This window comes from Mandrillus leucophaeus, unplaced genomic scaffold (assembly GCF_000951045.1).
Source record: "Mandrillus leucophaeus isolate KB7577 unplaced genomic scaffold, Mleu.le_1.0 Scaffold546, whole genome shotgun sequence".
In the NCBI taxonomy this organism is placed as follows: Eukaryota; Metazoa; Chordata; class Mammalia; order Primates; family Cercopithecidae; genus Mandrillus; species Mandrillus leucophaeus.
The window spans coordinates 1,004,263-1,011,005 of record NW_012105875.1 but is presented as its reverse complement, the minus strand read 5'-3'; positions in this window follow the sequence as shown (position 1 = coordinate 1,011,005).

Below are 6,743 nucleotides of genomic sequence, written 5' to 3'. Positions count from 1 at the left end.
TATATCTCCTAAAATGGAAATATGATTATTTTCACCTGCATGTCTATCCAGTGCCCTTAAGAGAAGGTTCAAATGCTTTAACAAGTCACACAAACAGGAATTTTCCAGATGCTGTTTCTCTCTTCAAATCCACTTTCCACTCTACATGTCCAGTCATAGTGGATTATTTGTACTCCTACAAAAAGCCTCAAATTCTTTGTATTTGCTGTCCCTTCTGTCATAATCTGCTACTCTTTTCCCTCCTGGGTGACAGTCTTCATCCATAGCTTAAATATTCCCTGCTCTAGGAAGACTTACTGTGGGTTCTTGCCTTGGAAACTAATAAAAGTAATGTGTAGTAGCCAAGATTACAGACTTAGTATGAAGCTTCCTAGATTAAAATACTAGTGCTTCCATTTCTTCTGTCCCTTTTTTCTTCATTTGTAAAATGGAGACTATAATAGGGTTGATACCAGGTACAAATGAATAAATACACCTAAAACATTGGAAATTCTGCCTGATTCATGACTACCCTATAAAAAGTTAGCAAATGTTAACCTCAGGTGATAAACACAGGACACACAAATTATGGATGGAAGGTTTCTACAAAAATTTGCTTTGATCATTAAAATATTATCAATAACCACATATCAACTTTTGATTACTGTGAAAAAACTAGAAGAATATGCAAGTGCATCCCACCAAAAGTGAGATAAAGGGTCACTAATATTGACATTATTTCCTTTTATTTTTTCCTAAATCCATTTTGAGAATTCTAAATACAACCTAAATGATCTGCAGGTTTCTGTTTCAAGATACTGGGCAGCTCCACAAACCATAAACACTAAACCCCTCCTTGCCAGTCTTGTGCTGGGTGCTAAGCACATGGTAAAGAATGGGACATAGTCCCTGCAACAAAGTAACATGCAGCCTAAGGGAGAAACAGATCAGATCTAAAAGACCCTAAGTAAAACATTCCAAATAAGGAAGCCAAATTCATAACTATTCCTTTCCAAATCTCAATGTTTCCCTCTCCCTTAGGTTTTTCACATAACTACCTTCTTCCTAGTTTCCAGGAAAGAAAACTCTGAAGTTATTTGCTTCCTTTGCTCTTCATTCATAATTACTTTATGTTAGTTACTTTTAATTTCTACTGACTAGGATTTGGTTTTGATTTTAAATAGTCAAATTCCTCCTCTACCCACCAAAAACATATGTGGGAGAAGAGTAATAGATGCAATAAGATAGGCAAAATGTTTACAAGAGTTAAAGACAAATGATGGCGGGGTTGGGGTCATTAACACTATTTTCTCTATGTGTATGTTTGGGAATTTCTATAAGAAAAATTACAGAAATACCATGTGGGTGGTATGGCACCAATGAATAAATGCATTTAAAATGTTAGCAGTGGTTATCTCTAAATCCTGAGATTATGAGTTAAAGGGATGGGGTCTCGCTGTCATCCAAGCTGGAGTGCAGTGCCGTGATAGTAGCTCACTGCAGCTTCAAACTCCTGAGCTCAAGCGATCCTCCCACCTCAGCATCCCAAGTAGCTGGGACTATAGGTATGCGACACCACACCCAGCTAATTGTTTAAATATACAGCAGTGAATATGGGTAACTTTCATTTCCTTTTATACACTTCTGTATTTTCTAATCTCTCTATAATGGTCATGCATTATTTCTATAAGGAGAACATAGACTCTAAAGCCCCAGATCCAAACCTGATAGAAAAAGACTTCCACAAACCATATACAAGATTATTTTGCATGGTTCTAAGAAAAATGTACAGCGTGGAGAATATGAACACAGACTTGAGGCTCCAAATTCTTGGGTTCATATGGACGTTCTGTCTCTTAGTAACTGAACGTTTTAGGGTTCGTCTTCCCTTTTCTTCTTAGAGCATTTCCATAAGAAACCTAGTGCTTCTGAATCCTTTCTCTAACCTTTTGATATGCATGTAAATTTCGTTAGAGGCTATGTGAGCCTCTAGCCAGGTGTACAACATAGAAGTATTTGTGAAAGTTCTGAGATTTGTCCCTTTTGAATATAAATATCTGAGAAAATAACAACCCGCTGTCCCTAACACTGTAAGAGTTTAACCATGGTGCCTCTCTTTAAACTGTAAATCGGCTAGCAGATGAGGTAAGAGAAATTTTATTATCACTTCGGATAAAGTTAGTTAACTAAGACTGGATTCTCAAGTAAATTTAGAATAAATGTATAAAAGAATTTGCAGTAAATGATAAGTCCTCTTATTGAAAAATCATTAATCTTGAGAACTTATGTACAGAGTAGTCAAAAGTAAAACTGTATAAAAAGTTTAAAACTGCTTGACTGTACACATATGGCGGAATTTTAAAATAATATTTTTATTCAGATTGCCTACAATACTATACAGTGGTTGTCCTTATTCAGTAATAAGACAGCTTTCTTTTCTACATTGTGTAGAGAGGTCTATTATCTTCGTCTTTCTGTTAGAACGTAGTGGTACCTACCACATAACGCTATTTTGAACATCTAATGAATTAATTCGTATAAAAGTATAAGGACCTCCTACTAATGACTCTACTTCAGAAATGAGGAGAACGGCATAAAGATTAAGATTAACTCACAAAACGTTATAACACTAGTAAGAGGCAGAGCTGCCCAGTAGGTGGGAGAGGCTGGCTGGGGAACGCCAGGAGACCCTCTAACCAAGCGACAACCGACCCAGGACGCTCCCAACCCGGGGACGCACGAACTGCTCCAAACGTGAGGCTCAGCCGAGGAGAAAGAAAACAAACTGCTCCCAACTCCAGCCTCGAAGCTGGCCACAGCTTCTCAGGCCTTCCTCCAGACGAGGCCCAGGGCCCCGCTTGCTCCCCAACGAGGTTGAGAAAACTTGGAGGGTCCCTGCGGATCCAAACACTTGTCTCCTTGAGCCCTCTTAGAGCGAAAAAGCCTTCCAGCAACTAAAGAGAAACCCTGGACCACTTCCCACAATTCCCTAGCTCGGCCATCCGAAAGCGGAAGTGCCCCAGGCTACGCGGACCCCTGACTACACTTCCCAGAATGCCCCAGGGAGAAAACGGCCATAGTTCCGCCCCTTGAAGCGGAAATACTTCCGAGTAACCTGAGCTTCCGGGTATCCTAGAAAGCCAGAGCGAATCTTAGCCAAGATTTGCAATTTAGAGTGGAAGTATCTGTCTTGGTGGTACCTACCGATTCTGTTGTTCAAGGGCCTCGGGGAAGAAGTTACGGATCGGGAGAAGGGTACCTAGTAAAACCCAAAGAGCTACACTACAGGAATAAAGATAAAAGGCAAATAGATCGTCTTCACTAGGGGACTAAAGCAAAACTTGAAATCACATTCGTACCTGAAAATAGATTAAAGTAAACCTTTTCTGTTAGTGTTTGCAGGTACCTGACATAAACAAATAAAATTTTCTAATAGAGAAAGAGACTGTCGTCCTAGGCCTCATATTCTTTCTCTAATTTTAAAATATATTAATATTGGACAAAGTACAATAGTCCTTGAAGAAAAGAACATTTTAAGATATACAAAGAAACAATTCATAATAATGAAAATTTTCTATTAACTATAACAGCCGTACATAATACAAAGCAAACTTTATAAAGAAAAATTGATTGACAGACTCATAAGGAGAAAAACACTTATTAACAGGAGAGCTTTTAATACATAATTAGAAGGAAACACAGAAAGCCTTGAAATCATATACAGGTCCTGGAGTTAACAATGGTTCACTTAAGATTTTTCGACTTCATGATGGGGTGAAAGCAATACACATTCAGTACAGTACCTATACAACCCTTCTGTTTTTCTCTTTCAATACCTATTCAATACATTATATGATATTCAACACTTGTTATGAAATAAGCTTCTTTTTGTTTGTTAGATAACGTTGCCCTTGGATCATCTGAGGTCAGGAGTTTGAGACCAGCCTGGCCAATATGGCGAAACCCTGTCTCTACTAAAACTATGAAAATGAGTCAGGCATGGTGGTGCGCATCGGTAGTTCCAGCTACTCCGGAGGCTGAGGCAGGAGAATCGCCTGAACGTGCGAGGCGGCGGTTGCAGTGAGCCAAGATAGAGCCATTGCACTCCAGCCTGGGCAACAGAGCGACTCCCTCTCAAAACAAAACGAAACAAAAAAAATCTTGCCCAACTCGGGGCTAATGTAAATGTCGTGAGCACCTTTAAGGCAGGCTAGCCTAAGCTATGATGTTTGGTAGATTGTGTGTATTAAATGCATTTTCGACTTGGGATACTTTCAAATTACGGTTCATCCGAATGTAAGCCCATTGTAAGTTGAGGAGCATCTATCCTAAAACAGGAGAAAAGCTGAACAAAAAAATAAAAACATTCATCTCAGGAATTCAGTAAACAAATACCAAAACCACAGTGGGTAGATGGAACGAAATGATCAAGATAATAGGAAATGCATGAAATAGAACACGAAATGGAATGGATCTTAAAAAGCAAAATGATCATTCTATAAATAGAACAATAAAATTGACAAAGTCCAGTGACAGTAAACAAAAAAGACAGAAATGACATATTACCAATTTCAGAAGTAAAAGGGAGCATCACTAAATATATTAAGAGAATATTATGAGGAACATTATGATGATACATTTGAGAAATATAAATTCCCACTTAAAACTAAAACATACACAACAATTAACAAAATGTTGAAAATTTATCTCTGAGAATGAGAATGGGAAGAGATGCTGAATATCACCACTTCTAAACAAATTGTACTGAACCTTATATCTAGCAACTTGGTCAAAATAATTTTATTATTTATTTATTCCTTTCTTTCCCCTATGGAACACTTTCATTTCCTCCCCCAGCCCCATATTTTGTTTGTTGTGTTTCTCTTTGTGTGTGTTTTGTGCAAAGTGCATGTGATGTGGTTATGTGTGCACAGTTTTAGTTTATATAAGTGGTATTATGTCATAAAAATAAATGTCAAGACTTTTGAAACTCAGCAGTATGTTTTAAAGATTCAATCATGTTTCTAGCATACGTTAACCTATTTTATAGGACTAATTGTCTACACCCAAAATATTTTATCTATTTACTAATCCATGACAGAAACCTGGATTGTCAGTGGCAATAACAATGCTAGGAACATCACTATACATCTTCATAGAAATGTGTGACAATTTATTTAGGACACATATCCATAAGTGCAGTTGTTGGTTCATAGCAGTCATATACTTACACATTTACGAATAACATTAATAGCTATATTGCTCTCCTGAATGGTTAAACCATTCCACATTCTCATGAGCACTGAATAGAGTTTGTTGTGTAACCATCCATTTCCATATCATCATTTGCCATGATCAGTCATCCTATGTCTTGCCACTTGATTAAACACATACTGGTATTTCACTGTTTTAATTAAGTTTATCTGATTTCTAATAAGTTTGAGCATTTTTTCAAAATACTTTACAGCCTATTCTGTAAACTGTATATTTATGCCCTTTTCTTCGGTTACGGGTGCTATATTTTCCTTGTTCACTTGGATTATATACCATGAATATTAATACCTTATGCATTTGAGACATAGCAATACCTACTACTTGGTATTTTTTGATATTTCTTATAGAAACTTCATTGAGATATAATTGAAATACTATACAGTTTACCCATTTAAAGAGCACAATTAAATGAATTTTATTATATCCACAGAGTTGTGCAACTATCACTGCAATCAATTTTTAGGACATTTACATAATCTCAAAAAGATACCTGATACCCATTAACGGTCACTTCCAATTTTTCCCAAACTCCTCAGCCCTAGGCAATCACTAATCTACTTTCTGTAGATATACATATTTTGAACATTTTCTGTCAGTGTACTCACACAATATGTGGTCTTTTGAAACAAACTTTCTTTACTTAGCATAACATGTTGAAGGGTCATCCATGTTGGTGCATGAATCAGTTATTCATTTCTTTTCATGGCTACATAATGTGCCATTGGATGAATACACAACATCTTATTTATTCATTAATGGATATTTTGGATTGTTTCCACATTTGGCTCTAATGAATAATGTTGCTTTCAACATTTATGTACAAGCTTATATGTAGACATAGGTTTTAATTTCTCTTGGTTGTATATCTAGGAGTGGAATGCTGAGTAATATAACTCCTCTATGTTTAAACCCTTGAGAAACTGCCAGACTGTTTGCCAAATCAATTGCACCATTTTACATTCCCACCAACAATGTATGAGGGTTCCAATTTCTCCACTCTCTTGGCAATCCTTTTATTACCTGTCTTTTTTACTGCAACCAATCTGGTGGATAAGTAATATCTCATTGTGGGTTTGATTTGCATTTCCCTAATGACTTATGACATTGACCATCTTTTAATGTGCCTATTGGCCATTTGTATGTCTTCTTTTGAAAAATGTCTATTCAGATACTTTGGCCCATTGTTTAATTGGGTTATCTGTCTTTCTAAAGTGTTGAATTGCAAGTGTTCTTTATATATTCTAGTTACAAGTCCCTTATCAGATATATGATTTACAAATATATTCACCCATTATGTTGGTGTCTTCAGTTTCTTGATGGTATCCATTGATGCACAAAAGTTTTTCATTTTGATGAGTTCCAATTCATTAATTTATATTTTGTTGTTCCTTGAGCTTTTGATGTCATATCTAAGAAACCATTGCCTATTTCAAGGTCATGAAGATTTATACCTATGATTTCATCTAGTTGTTTATAGTTTTAGCTCTTAC